The following is a 15,059-nucleotide window of genomic DNA, read 5'->3' as shown; positions in this document are numbered from 1 at the left end:
TGGTTGAGAGAGAAAGACAGAGATAACAAACTATCTCTCATATAACAAATGTATATCGAGAATTTATCTGTCCTGTATGTATATACTATATCTGCAATATTTATCAAAACCGTTTTTAGAAGCATTATAGTGTTTAAATTCTAATTTATGTGTATGTTGGTTGCATATAGTGCCACTACATAAATTAATTAATGCAGAAAGGGAGTAAATGTACTAACTGCTAAACTTGCCTATTTTACCCATTAGGGGATACATTGTTAATGATTAAATGATCACCACAAGGTAATTATTTCATACACAATTACAGAATGTGTGCTTATTGATGGATATGATATGTATGTGTGCTTATTAATGGATATGATATATATGTGTGCTTATTGATGGATATGATATGTATGTGTGCTTATTAATGGATATGATATATATGTGTGCTTATTGATGGATATGATATGTATGTGTGCTTATTGATGGATATGATATGTATGTGTGCTTATTGATGGATATGATATGTATGTGTGCTTATTGATGGATATGATATTTATGTGTGCTTATTGATGGGTGACTATCATATTTTCATAATCAGAGTCATAATTTCCAATTTCTTTTAAAGAAGGATCCGATAAAAGTTACGTTTTAATTATGTTCATTTTCTGATATCAACTATATGGTATTTATGGGTGTTTATTGATGGGTGACTCTGTCATAATTTCACACTCAAAGTCAAAATAATCCCCAATCTTTTTAAAGAGGGAACCGATTAAAAGTTATATTGTAATTATGTATATTTCCTGATATCAATTATATCAATTAATGTATTATAAAAGAGTGCCCCAAAATGGAATCACTTGCTGCACATTGGCCGAGGCCAATGTAAGGTTTTTTTTCTGAGTACTCTTTGATTGGTCAACTGACAGCAGCACATGATTGGTTGATGGATATCATGGCCTGGTGCAAAACAATTAGCACAACTGTGTATGTTTCAATGTAGTTTTCTTGCTGTAACTTTCAACCGTTTTTATAGGCTATATAAACACAGCTGACACAGGAATTAATAGCTGATGAAATTCCCTACACAACGATATATAACATTACATAATAACTTGAATTAGAATGCACAATATGTCACCTCAAGCCATAAAAATTGCTGAGCGTGCTAGTGATGCAAGACTTTGGCCACCACTGTAGGTATAATTAGTGTGTGTGGTTATTAAACAAGTGTACTGTAAACATTTTGACACAGCTGTATTTGTTTTAGTTTTAAGGTTTTTCACCTTGTTTTAAGTTTTTATGATTTTAATTTTACTATCCATGTCAGGAGAACATGTTGAGTCAGATCAGGCGTACCCCCTCTAATGTGAGAGCAGTTTACATTAGGAATACATTTTACATTAGGACTCTTTGAATGTACAGTGTTTCAGAGCCACAAGTAGCATTACAGTGTTAGGATTTGGGTATATCTAAGAGAGAATGAGTCCAGCAACAGCCTTGAGGGCTGGAACACTTGGCTAGCTGCGGCCGTAGAGCAGTCTCGAGGGTTCGTAGACTTTGACTAGTTGTGGCCCGAGGGCTGAAGAAGTTGATGTAGCATTTGGGCTATGTAGCAGCCTTGAGGGCTGGCAAGTCTTTGACTAGTCGTGGCCTGAGGGCAGTGATATAAGATGCGGCCTTTGGGCCGTGCAGCAGCCTTGTGGGCTGGTAAACCTTGGTAAGCTGTGGCCCGTGGGCCATAGAACAAGATGCGGCCTTTGGGCCGTGCAGCAGCCTTGAGGGCTGGTAAGCCTTGGCAAGCTGTGGCCAATAGGCCGTAGAACAAGATGCAGCCTTTGGGCCGTGTCGCAGCCTTGAGGGCTGGTAAGCCTTGGCAGGTTGTGGCCTGGGGGCCGTAGAACAAGATGCGGCCTTTGGGCTGTGCAGCCGCCTTGGCCGTGATGGTCTGTGCCACCAGGTTGACACAGACGGTGGTACACAGGATTGAGTATTTAGGACCCTGGATTGAGGCCTGTGCCGCCGGGTTGATACAAGCAGTGGTACGCTGGATTGTGGCCTGTGCCGCCGGGTTGATACAAGCAGTGGTACGCTGGATTGCGTACTCTGGATGCTGGATTGTGGCCTGTGCCGCCTGTTTACACAAGCGGTGGTACGCTGGATTGCGTACTTAGGAAGCTGGGTTGCGGCTAGTCCCGCCAGGTTGACACAAGCAGGTGGACGCTGGAGTGTGGCCTGTGCCGCCTGTTGACACAAGCAGCTGGACGCATGAATGCAGAACTGCGCACTCTGGACACTGAGTGCTGTCTGAGCCGCCTGGATGACACAAATGGCAGGGCGTGGATATGCGGACTGTGCCGCCTAGATGACACAAACTGCAGGTAACAAAAGCTGACAGGAGGACTGGGTACTCGACTGGTTAACAGGAGACAACGCCAAAATCGGAAACACGTGAAACGCTCTCACCGGCATCAGGGCACCGTTCGCATCAGGAGGAAATAGCCGCAGGAACCAATCCAGAACAGGGCAGGGATGACGGACAGTTGATAGGATGAGTTCAGTGACTGGTTGTTCGGCGTTCGCATGAGCGGCTTGTGACATAGAGCCTCCCTGGTGCTATCACTAAAGATTATTTAAATATTTTTAAATATTTTTCTTAGTCATTAAACATGCAAAATAGACTCTTAAAGCCCCCAAACATGGTGTGAGATATCAGCCGATCTGACGGATTGGTACGATATCAATGCTATATCGTACTGTGTATGGGCATGATATCGGCAAGTGCACGTTCCTGTGGGATCATACATCGCACCTCCAGATCTTACATGCTGCACATAAGATCTGGTGATGCAATGTACGATCCAATGCAGCGTTCTGCGGGGTGGAAGGGGGAGGGAGGGGGGTGCTGGCATATCGGGCGGACAGGCAGCGGATCGCTCCGTGTGTGGGGGCCGCCCGATATGTCAGCTGTCGGATCTGCCGTTGCATCGCAAGGTACATATCGCATCGTGTATGGGGGCCTTTAGGGTTGTTATCAAGTGGTGTTTATTTCTATTGTTTTTACGAATAGGCAAACACCTACAATTTGCTGTGACATTAGAAACCATTGCTTTTAGTGTACTCATACCAACCTTCACTGCTACTAGTGTTTTACGTAGTATTTTATTTTTAAGTTTTTGGAAATGTGCTGGAGCTCATTTGAACATATATCTTATTATATGCAAAATAATAATAATATGCATTTCCCTACAGTGGGGATCATGTAGCATTGGGCCATGTGACCACTTGTAGGTGCCGCCATACTTGACGACTTTCTGGCTGCCCCCTCCAGAAGGGGACAGCCATGTCAGCACAGCAGGGGGCAGGGTGTGGCATAGGTGGGCGGTGCAGGGGCATGACAGCATGATCGCATCATTGTGGCCCCCATCCTCTTCTCTAAAATACTGATATTGCCGGCATTGTAAAACAGGGGCGGGGCTATGATGATGTGATTCAGTGTGAATCCCATCATCGGCCGCCCAAAACACCCACTTGAATACCCTTCCGGGCAGTTGGGGTCACCACCAGTGATTCTGTAGCCTCCCAATCATTCCTGGACAATTGGAAAGTCTGCTCTGCTCTAATTTCCAGACCTCTAGATTCCCAAGTAGAGAGACACCATGCTCATGGGTGCATGATCTGCTGGCCCTGCCCCTGGCAGCGATGTCACCCTGGATCAGATTTGCCGACAATCTGGCTGCTTCCTCCGGGAGGCAGCCAGGGGAGAACTGAGACCGGTGGGTGGGTGGATGCGGGCAGTGGCGCTGGCTGGGAGACTTGCCCATTCTTCTGGGGGGCCAGGAGCACCACCCAATTTCCAGGAAGCTGCCGGCCATCCCAGGAGAGTGGGCAAGTATACCCTGGAATCTGGATACTGCTGGTAGGTGTGCAGCATCCTTGCACACAGCGGGCAGAGCTTGGCCTGCTCACTGCAGCCCCAAACTGCTTTGCCCCCCCCCCCTGAATCTGTCACTGTCATTTACACTTTATTTAATGAGTGATACTTTATTATTCTCTGCATACCTTCACCTTTCCATTCCTATAGCGATTCTGAAATTCTCCGTCAGCATTATCTGTGGAAAAGCTACTTTGCATAAGATCACCTGGTGGCCATAATAATTTGGCCACTCTGTATGGTCTTAAGTATAAGTTTTCAAACTGACGCACTAAATGTTACCTTTCCAATGAAACGTTTATCCCAATATAAAAAATAGGAACTCCAGGTAGCAGACCCTCCAACATGACCCCTTCCACCAGGTGCAAAATGCTCTGCTCCTGTACTTTCCCTCTTAATACATGATTGCAGTCACCTGTGTTGAACTGATTAATTGATGTGAAGGGTGTTTCAGCAGAGGTCACGGCAATAATCAGTTAAGAGTGAAGTCCAGGAGCAGAGAATGTTGTACCTGGTGGAAGGGGTCACGTTGGAGGCTATGAGGTAGGTCACAACGTGTTGTAATAACTTAATTATGCATAAGACATTCCTCACACTCAGGAGCCTGATAAACAGCCACTGTATCTTTAATAAATACAGTGCACGCCCACAAAGAAGTCACAGATCCAGCCCAGCAGCGTGAATTCAGTGTGTGTGCTGCAGGCTCTAATGAGGAAACATCATGGTTCATTGCACACTTTCTGTCCTTACCAAAGATCCTGGTAAGTTTCCTGATGGCTCCTATCCCTGTATAAAGTTCTGCTACATGGTTACTCGGCAGCATTCCAGTGCCCAGGACAAGTTCATGCTGTGTGTGTGAGGATGAGCAAGCACCCTACCCTCTTCCTATGTGTCCTGCTCATGTTTCATAACAAACTGCTGGGCTGGCATTGGCATTGGATGCTGCTGCTGTCTCAGTGATGCACACATGAGCCTGGGGGGAGTGAATGGAACAGTGAGACTGTAACTTTTATGCAGATGAATATTCTGTATATATAATACATGAGGTTGCAGCTTGAACTATACATTGCATTGCGATTCTATTTATTTCTGTGGGAGGAGGAGTAAGCTCATAAGTCTGCCTGTGAGATGCTGACGCAGGTCCTAATGTGTGGAGCTCCCTGACTTTAGCAGGCTGCACAGATCAGTATGTGCTGCTGTGAGGGACAGAGTAATAGACTGGGAGAAATGGGCTTTTATTATAATACCTGAGTGTTGTTACGTAAGATGCCAGTATGGCAAATTGGTTAGGGTGGAGGGAGACTGCTCATTTTCACCTGTGCAATGAAGGAGTGGGGCTGATGATGTCACTCCACGTTTTACGTGGGAGGTCCACAGTATGAATGAGGGAGAAGGGTACTGTACTTCATTTAGGTTTGCATGTTTTCTAGTACAGGAGTGAAATCTAAAGGGGGTTTCCATGCTGCCTGTAAATGTACAGAATGAATCATACAATAACACACTATTACCGTCAGATATGTGATGCTTGGTTTAAAATTTTCTCAAAATGAGTAAAAAAAAAAATATTGTATATAGTTGCATTATATATTATATAGTCACTCCTGTTTCTAGTGTTCTTTATTTTGTGCTATATGCAACATTGTAATTGAGTTATAAGTGTTACGTTCATACAATTTGTTGCCAGGCAAAGGTGAAAGTAGCCTTCATTTTGACAGACTGAAGATGGTGTCTAGTTTTAAAGTGTCATTTGCTTTTGCTGATGTTATTGACAGGTGTGTGGCAGTATCATTTATATTATTAAGAACAGTTATTCTAATACATTCATAATGTGTTAGACCCCCTTTTAGTTTATTTAGTTCTTCTATGTACTGAGTCTTGGGGAGAGGCAAAGTGGTCAGAGATAAAGTACCAACCATTCAGCTCCTAAATGTAACTTAACAGGCTGTGTTTAAAAAATGAGTCAGGAGCTGATTGGTTAGTACTTTATCTCTCTCCAAGGCTTCATACATAGACCCCTTAATGTAATATGACAACAGCTGCCAACTAGCGACTCCAAATGACAGATACTTTTGCACAAATGTATGGATTTGATGCTTTTAGATAGACCTCTTAATTACAAGTTTTCCTATTTACCAAGCTGTGGGAGGAGATAAAGTGAACAGAGATAAGGTACCAGCCAATCAGCTCCTGTCATTCAAACCCATCCTGTGACATGACAGGAGCTGATTGGCTAGTTCCTTATCACTGTTCACTTTATCTCCTAACACAGCTTAGTAAATAGACCCCTTAATTATATTGGCCCTTTAAAATGTCTCCTGATATTTTTCTTAGCTGACAATAAATTTTGTGATTAGTCTTTTCCAGGGCCGTAGCTAGGGTAGTGCGGCCGGTGCCATCGCACAGGGCACCACAGGTCAAGGGGCGCTGTTTGGACCTGTCATATTTCTGTTTATTATCATTCTTGTTTGTAGCTTCCTCTTATTTCATCCCCAGCATCTCCTGGCCTCCTCCTATCTCTTCCTTGGTCCTTCCCCATGAAGCCATAGCCCTTTTTTGGGTGCATTATGTCCCTTAGAAAAATGAGGGGGGCGCCAATGCTCTTTCTGGCACAGGGAACCAAAAAGTCTAGTTACAGCTCTGGTCTTTTCTTTACTTTCCTAAACTGGCAGATGCTGTTTTTTGAAGGGTAGCTGAACAATCTGTTTACCTTAAGACCCCATCTCTTCTGGTGCTACAGTCTAATTAAAGGGGGTTACCACTCTCCGTTTGCATTAATATATTTGTTTATTTCTTTCTGCAATTTTTATTACATATGATGTTGTTTTCTCTCTAGCGATCTTCTCTGCTTTTCAGCCATGTGTTTAGATAACCAGGCAGAGTGCTTTCATTACCCTGGATTATTTGTCTTTATCTGTGCTTGGGAGTTCTGTAAATACCTGTGTCAAAGTAGCACTACCGTGTACATAAAATATTTCTTAAGGTACACCTTGCCCTAGCCTTCTGATACAGAACTGGCAAGTCAGTTTAGTTAAGTAACTTTAAATGGCGGTGAGGAGGAGCCAATCACAGTTATTATCAAGAGATTGCAGCTTTCCTACTGGTTGTAAGCCAGGGCAGCCTTAAGAAGGCGATTCTGTACCTTGGTTTCACTGGAAGGCTTTTCGGTTCACATTACCCCATCTCAGCCTAAATTTGACTAGTAATTTATACATAAGCTTTCTTAAAAAAAAAAAAAAAAATATGGACAGGTAAGGAAAAGTTATTTTTTTTTGTCTCTCAAGTAGATCTACTTGTACCTACAAGGCTTAAAGGTACCCAATGGAGATATTTAAGCGTCATCTACATTAACGTGCCAAGCAGCTCTATCCATTAGAGGAGCACTTGTCACTATGAACCTAATGTGAAGAATTCCAGCACAAATCACTTTCTTTTCCTTTAACCGTGTCTCTTGTGTAGGGAGAATCATTTTTGTAACGCTAGCATAAGGGAATTTGAGTGGATCAGAGACCATTGGATGGATAAGGGGCATCATTGCTAATAGTGGAGCCTAGCCTTAAGACCATCTTGAAGTCTTGTCGCTCTTGTGTAACAACAAATTATTTAGTCATTAACAAAGACCAGCATCCTTAGACCTATGTAGTTAATAATTAGAGATGAGCGGTTCGGTTTTGACCCGGTTCTTTTCCCCAAGTTAGTGTAAATCCAGATTAGTTCGTATTTATCTTATTGGCTATTTAAAACAGTTGACAATGGGATAGCTAATATGAAATCCAAACCGAACCACTCATCTCTAATATTTAAAATAACATTATTCTTCTTATTATTATTATTTATTATTATTATTATTATTATTATTATTATTATTATTATGACATTTAACAATTTCTATTGCCTACTGAGTATCTTTAGTTTGATGAACCTGTCAGCTTTTGCAGGGCCGCAACTAGGGGGGAGCTGGAGGTGCACATGCACCGGGTGCGCCGCTGCACCCGGCGCCAGTGTCCTCCAGCCCGGTGCCGCAGGGAGACTCCAAGCTGGACGCCCGCTGAGATGTTATTACCAACGGGCACCCTGCTCCTTCTCTGCCGCGACGTGCTAGCCGGAGGCTGGAGTTCTCTCCTGAACTCCAGCTTCCGGCTCTCCCCACAGGCACTATGGGAGAGACGTAATGTGGCATTACCTACAGGGGCATTACCAGGGGCTACAGTGGCATTACCTACAGGGGCATTACCAGGTGGCATTACCAGAGGGCTCTACAGGGGGACTACAGTTGCATTACCTACAGGGGCATTACCAGGGGGCTCTACAGGGGCATTACTATTTGGTCACCACAGGGGCATTACTATGGGGACATTACCATATGGCTACTAGAACAGGGGCATTACTATAGGTGCACTGCTGAATTACTGTCTTGCCCCGGGTGACAAAAACCCTAGTTTCAGCCCTGGCTTTTGAGCGGGCACTATAAATTAAAAAAAATATATAATTATGCAAGTATATAAAAAAAAAATAGAAAAAAACTATATGGTATACAGTGAACATGGGGAAAAAAACAACTTTCATGGGGGCAGATTCAATTAGCCGCAGGTTTGATGCCTGAAGTGATTCAATTACTTGCCAATTTCCATGCATGGTAAGCCTGTGGCTAACACGGGTTAACCTATAGTAAAGTGCCTAGAGCTATCAACTATTTTAAATCGATTAAAATCGACCTTAGTAAATATACCCCCCTTTTGTCCAATACTATACTGTAAACACTGCCTACCACTGCTTTTACTTTTGGTTTCCTTTCTTCACAAGCTCTAATATCATTCTCCAGTTAAAAAAGATTCACAGATAGACTTGCAAATAAATTAATAACATTATGTTTTTTTGTGATAGGGTCTACCCTGTTCCTACTGCATCAGGTGAACAGTACTTGGAGTTCCAGCACTTGTACCAGGACACTGAGGAATATATATCGAGTTGTGGAACTCTCAACACACAAAGGGCCTGATTCAGACCCGCTCGCAAGCGGGTTGATGGTGCCCTAGTGTGCATGCGCACGACGGAGGGAGCTCCGTCGTGCGCATGCGCGAGACCCGCATAGTGACGGCCGGCCGTCGCTATGGGTCTCGCACCAAAGGGGACGTGCTGTCGATGGTGAGTGACAGCACGCCCCCTTTGGTGGGCGTGCCGTGGGCGTTGCTACCCAGACGGAGGCGTTCCCATGGGAACGCCTACCGTCTGGGTCCGGCCCCACTGATATCACTAGTGATGTCAGTGGGAGTGCTTTTGGCTCTGATAGAGCCAAAAGCACTCCTGGGCTTGCGGAAGCGAGACCCTACCGCAGGGCCTCGTCGCAAGCCCGATGGTCGCGATGGTCTTTACCATCGCGACCATCTTTTTGGCCGCTCGCATAAGGTCTGGGTGGTCACCCACAGCTATGCGAGCGGCCAGGAGGCCGCTCCAATTTTAGGTAGAAGGGCCCTGATTCAGAGCGAGCGCTCTTGTCAGAGCGTCCGGCTCTGAATCAGGCCCAAAGTTCTAATTGGTAGAACTGGGCAAATCAATTCAAGAGAGATAGAAATTCATCTGAATCTAAAGGCAGGTTTCCATTACCCGAACAATCGCTAGTTAATCGGACACAAATCGGAAATGCAAACGACAAGCTATGCCCGTCCCCTCTGGTCGTTTTCGACATCAATCATCGCCCGAACATGCCGGTCAATCTGCCGGTAACGACAGACTGGCCATGTTCTGGGATGATGGAGGGTGCCTACACTGAACGACTGATCATTCAGTGTAGGCACTGCAGGGGAACGACTGTACGATTACGATGTTTTAATCGTACTGTCTTTCCCTAGTCGGCATGTCGATGTGCGCCTTTATAGTTCTGTTGTCCTTTTAGGAATCTTTCTTCTAGAATACACCTCTTCAGTGAACACAATCACCCGAACATGGTTTTCTTTGTTGATGCAGGTCATAGGCTTCATTGCTTATGCCACATAAAGAGAACACTCTTCAAATATGTCAAAAAGAGTGTGCATTGCATATAGTTCCATATATATTTGGACACTGGCACAATTTGAATCATTTTGGCTCTGTACGCCACCACATTCGAGATGCAATTGAAGTGCAGACTTTCATATTTAATTCAAGGTATTGAACAAACATAATATATGATACCTTTAGGAATTGCAACCATTTTTATACATCATCCCTATTTTCAGGGGCTCAAATGTAATTGGATAAATTAACATGATCATTAATAAAATGTGCATTTTTCATACTTTGTCGGGAATCCTTTGCAGACAATGACTGCCTGAAGTCTGAAACCCATGGACAACACCAAATGCTGGGTTCCATGCTTTGCCAGGCCTTTACTGCAGCTGTCTTCAGTTGTTTTTTGCTCATGGGTGCAGAATATTCCACTTCTTTGCCTTAAACCCCTAGGTTGCTTTCACAGTATGCTTTGGGTCATTGGATGGCACTTCACAGTACAGATGGACAATCAACTATTCTGAATTTGGCTGAACCAGAGCAGACAGTATAGCCCTATACACTACACTTCAGAATTAATCTGGCTACTTCTGAAACATCATCCGTAAACACTAGTGATCCAGTGCCATTAGAAGCCATGCATGCCCATGCCATCACACTGCTTCCACGGTGTTTTACAAAGGATGTGGTATGCTTTGCATCATGAGCCATACCTGTCATGCACTGCGGTATAGTATTATGAATAAGGGCCCGCTACAGCCTTGAGGGCTGGTATACTTGGCTAGCTGCGGCCGTGGAGCAGCCTTGAGGGCTGGTGATGGCCTGAGGGTCGTAGTACAAGATGCAACCTTTGAGCTGTGTGGCAGGCTGAGGCCTTAGGGCCGCAGAATAAGATGCGTCCTTTGGGCCGTGTAGCAGCCTTGGCAGGCTGTGGACGATGCCGCTTGGTGGACGCAAGCGGTGATACGATGTAGTGCCGCCTGGATGACCCAAGCGTTGGCACGCTGGACTGCGTACACTGGACTCTGGATTGCGACCTGTACAGTCTGGATGACACAAGTGCACCTAGTCGTGAACCCTCTCATGAAGTCTTCTTTATTGTAGACTAATGAGATGCCTGTCTCCTGGAGAGTGTTCTTCACTTGGCTCACTTGGTAGGGGTTTTTCTTTACCATGGAAAGGATCCGGCTATCATCCACCGTCGTTGTCTTTTGTGGATGTCCAGGGCTTTTTGTGTTGCTGAACTCACCAGTGCGTCCTTTTTTTTTTTTTTTTTTCTCAGAATGCATCAAACTGTTAATTTGGCCACTCCTAAGGATCCCACTATCTCTCTGATGGATTTTTCTTGTTTCTGAAGCCTAAGGATGGCCTGTGTCACTTGCATTGAGCGCACATTGACCACATGTTGTAGGTCCACAGCAACAGTTTCCAAATACAAATGCCACAGTTGGAATCAACTCCAGACCTTTTGCCTGCTTAAATGATAAATAATGAAAGAAGGAATAGCCCACACCTGTCTACGAAAGAGCATTGGAGTCAATTGTCCAATTACTTTTGGGCTCTCCAAAAAGAGGAGGCTGTATATTAAATAGCTGTAATCCTTAAACCCTTCCTCCAATTTGGATGTGAATACCCTCCAATTAGTGGATAGTCTGCACTTTAAAATCATATACATTATATAACTGTAACCTGCATATGTTTTGATAAACGGCAAAAATCACATTGTGTTACTGACCAAATATATATGGACCTAACTTTTTGTGTATGTATGTATATAGGTGTGTGTATGTATGTACAGTGCATCCGGAAAGTATTCACAACTCTTCACTTTTTCTACATTTTGTTATATTACAGCCTTATTCCAAAATGGAATACATTCATTTTTGTCCTCAAAATTCTACACGCAATACCCCATAATGACAACGTGTAAAAAGTATTTTTGCAAATTTAATAAAAAGCAAACAAACTAAGAAATCACACGTACGTAAGTATTCACAACCTTTGCTCAATACTTTGATGCACCTTTTGGCAGCAATTACAGCCTCAAGTCTTTTTGAATATGATGCAACAAGCTTGGCACACCTATCTTTGGGCAGTTTCGCCCATTCCTCTTTGCAGCACCTCTCAAGCTCCATCAGGTTGGATGGGAAGCGCCTGTGCACAGCCATTTTCAGATCTCTCCAGAGATGTTCAAATGGATTCAAGTCTGGGCTCTGGCTGGGCCACTCAAGGACATTCACAGAGTTGTCCTGAAGCCACTCCTTTTGATATTTTGGCTGTGTTCTTACGGTCGTTGTCCTGCTGAAAGATGAACCGTCGCCCCAGTCTGAGGTCAAGAGCGCTCTGGAGCAGGTTTTCATCCAGGATGTCTCTGTTCATTGCTGCATTCATCTTTCTCTCTATCCTGACTAGTCTCCCAGTTCCTGCCGCTGAAAAACATCCCCACAGCATGATTCTGCCACCACCATGCTTCACTGTAGGGATGGCATTGGCCTGGTGATGAGCGGTGCCTGGTTTGCTCCAAACATAAGACCTGGCATTCATGCCTAAGAGTTCAATCTTTGTCTCATCAGACCAGAGAGTCCTTGAGGTGCATTTTGGCAAACTCCAGGTGGGATGCCATGTGCTTTTTACTAAGGAGTGGCTTCTGTCTGGCCACTATAATATACAGGCCTGATTGGTGGATTGCTGCAGAGATGGTTGTTTTCTGGAAGGTTCTCCTCTCTCCACAGAGGAATGCTGTAGCTCTGACAGAGTGACCATCGGGTTCTTGGTCACCTCCCTGACTAGGGCCCTTCTCTCCCGATCACTCAGTTTAGACGGGCAGCCAACTCTAGGAAGAGTCCTGGTGGTTCCAAACTTCTTCCATTTATGGATGATGGAGGCCACTGTGTTCATTGGGACCTTCAAAGCAGCAGATATTTTTCTGTACCCTTCCCCAGATTTGTGCCTCGAGACAAACCTGTCTTGAAGGTCTACAGACAATTCCTTGGACTTCATGCTTGGTTTGTGCTCTGACATGCACTGTCAAGTGTGGGACCTTTATATAAACAGGTGTATGCCTTTCAAAATCATGTCCAATCAACTGAATTTACCACAGGTGGACTCCAATTAAGCTATAGGAACATCTCAAGGATGATCAGTGGAAACAGGATGCACCTGAGCTCAAGTTTGAGCTTCATGGCAAAGCCAGTGAATACTTATGTACATGTGATTTCTTAAGCTGCATACACACAACGATTTTGTAAATGAACGATTTTAGTAAACTATTTTCGTTCATTTTTTCAAGGGACAAATTAATGAAAATCATTTACTAAAATTGTTAATTTACTAAATGTAATGAACTATTTTTTTTTTTTTTTTTTTTTTAACTACAAACGATTTTTGCATATTACCTTGATGAAAATCGTTGAGTTGGTCAGTCTGACTGAACTACAAACGTGAACGTGCATGAACGATAATCATTCACAGTTTCAACTTAGAAAGTGAACCGATTTTTTTTGAACGATAAATGATATCGTTAATGATGATTGTTGATAAAATCGTTGTGTGTATATGCACCTTTTTACTGGGTGTTTTTTTTTTTTTTCAATAAAATTTTCAAAAATTTCAAAGTTTTTACACGTTGTCATTAGGGGTGAGCGGGTTCGGATTTCTGAAATCCGAGCCCCCCCGATCCGAGTCCGATCCGAGTCAGGCTCGACTTTTCCCGCCTGACTCGGATCTGAAATCGAGGCAAAACGTCATCATCCCGCCTTCCGAGTCTCGCGGGTTTTGGATCCTATATAAGGTACCCGCGTCGGCGCCATTTTCTCACTCGGCTGTGGACAGTGAAGAGGGAGGGTGGGAGTTAGGGCTGTGTAGTGTAGTGCTGCTGTTGTCCACTACTTCAAAGTCCATAGGGGCTGGCTGTGTTGTGCTGTGCTGCTGTTGTTAATAGGGGCTGTGTCCACTACTTCAAAGTCCATAGGGGCTGGCTGGACTGTGTTGTGCAGTCAGTTCTCCATAGGGGCTGTGTCCACTCCAAAGTCCTGTGCAGTGTCCCAGTCCTAAAGGAGTGCTGTAGTGTTGTCCAGGGGGTGCTCTGTCCATCAGGGGTGCTCCCCCCAAGTGCTAAAAAAATAATATATTTTCTGTGTTTGTGAATTGTGTGCGCAGTAGCCGCATGTGCATCAACAAAGTAGTGCCAAGCGTGCGCCTGTGTCATAAGTAAAGGGCCGGCTGGCTTGACCGTTAAGGGTGCTGTAACCCCCGAAAGTACACTCCAGTCCAAACCAAAAAAAAAAATATTTTCTGTGTTTGTGAATTGTGTGCACTGTGGCTGCACGTGCATCAACAAAGGAGCAGCGCCAAGCGTGCGCCTGTGTCCCATAAGTAAAGAGCCGGCTGGCTCATTTCTTAAAGGGTGGTGTAACCCACAAAGTGCACTACTCTCCAGCAAAAATAAAATAATATTTTCTGTGTTTGTGTGCGCTTTAGCCGCACGTATATATATCAATATAACATAAATGGAGGACCAAACTTTCTCCGATAAAAATAAAATAGGGAAAGATCAAGAACCTCTTCCTCCTAGTGCTGTTGCTGCTGCTGGGAGTTGTTCATCATCCCAGAGAGGAAGTAGGAACATCACTACTTTTACTAAACAATTGACCCTCCAACAGTCCCTAGCGATGAGGATGAAGTACGACAGCAGTCATCCTGAAGCAAAACGTATAACTGAGGCCTTGACTGCTATGTTGGTGTTAGACGTGCGTCCGGTATCCGACATTAGTGCAGTGGGATTTAGACAATTGATGGAGGTAGTGTGTCCTCGGTTCCAAATCCCGTCTAGATTCCACCTGCATCCTCAAAGCAGCAGCGACAAGCGTGCGTCTGTCTGTTAAAGGGTGGTGACACCCTCAAAGTGTGCTACACAAACAATTAAAATATTCTTTTTTTTTTTTTTCTGTCTTTGTGAATTGTGTGGGCTGTAGCCGCACTTGAATCCTCAAAGCAGCAGCGACAAGCGTGCGTCTGTCTGTTAAAGGATTACATCGGTGACAGCATCCAAGTAGGCATGTCAGACAGTCCGTACCTGTACTGGCAGGAAAAAGAAGCAATTTGGAGGTCCCTGTACAAACTGGCTCTATTTTACCTGAGTTGCCCCCCCTCCAGTGTG

At 44.3% G+C, this 15,059-nt stretch overlaps 1 protein-coding gene across 2 annotated transcripts in view; it reads left to right on the top strand.

The window, feature by feature from the left end:
• The first annotated feature begins 4,401 nt into the window (after window positions 1-4,401).
• The window catches only part of PCGF5 (polycomb group ring finger 5), a 123,111-nt gene continuing 112,453 nt past the window's right edge, over window positions 4,402-15,059 (top strand). For both annotated transcript variants that reach the window (XM_088474027.1, XM_088474026.1), the window contains exons 1-2: window positions 4,402-4,462; window positions 4,559-4,680. The gene's annotated coding sequence lies outside the window, so the exon portion shown is untranslated. The remainder of the gene's footprint in view (window positions 4,463-4,558; window positions 4,681-15,059) is intronic.

This window comes from Taudactylus pleione, unplaced genomic scaffold, assembly GCF_031769625.1.
Source record: "Taudactylus pleione unplaced genomic scaffold, aTauple2 ptg000016l, whole genome shotgun sequence".
In the NCBI taxonomy this organism is placed as follows: domain Eukaryota; kingdom Metazoa; phylum Chordata; class Amphibia; order Anura; family Myobatrachidae; genus Taudactylus; species Taudactylus pleione.
The sequence above is the reverse complement of the archived record's forward strand: the minus strand, read 5'-3'. Positions and strand labels throughout refer to the sequence as shown.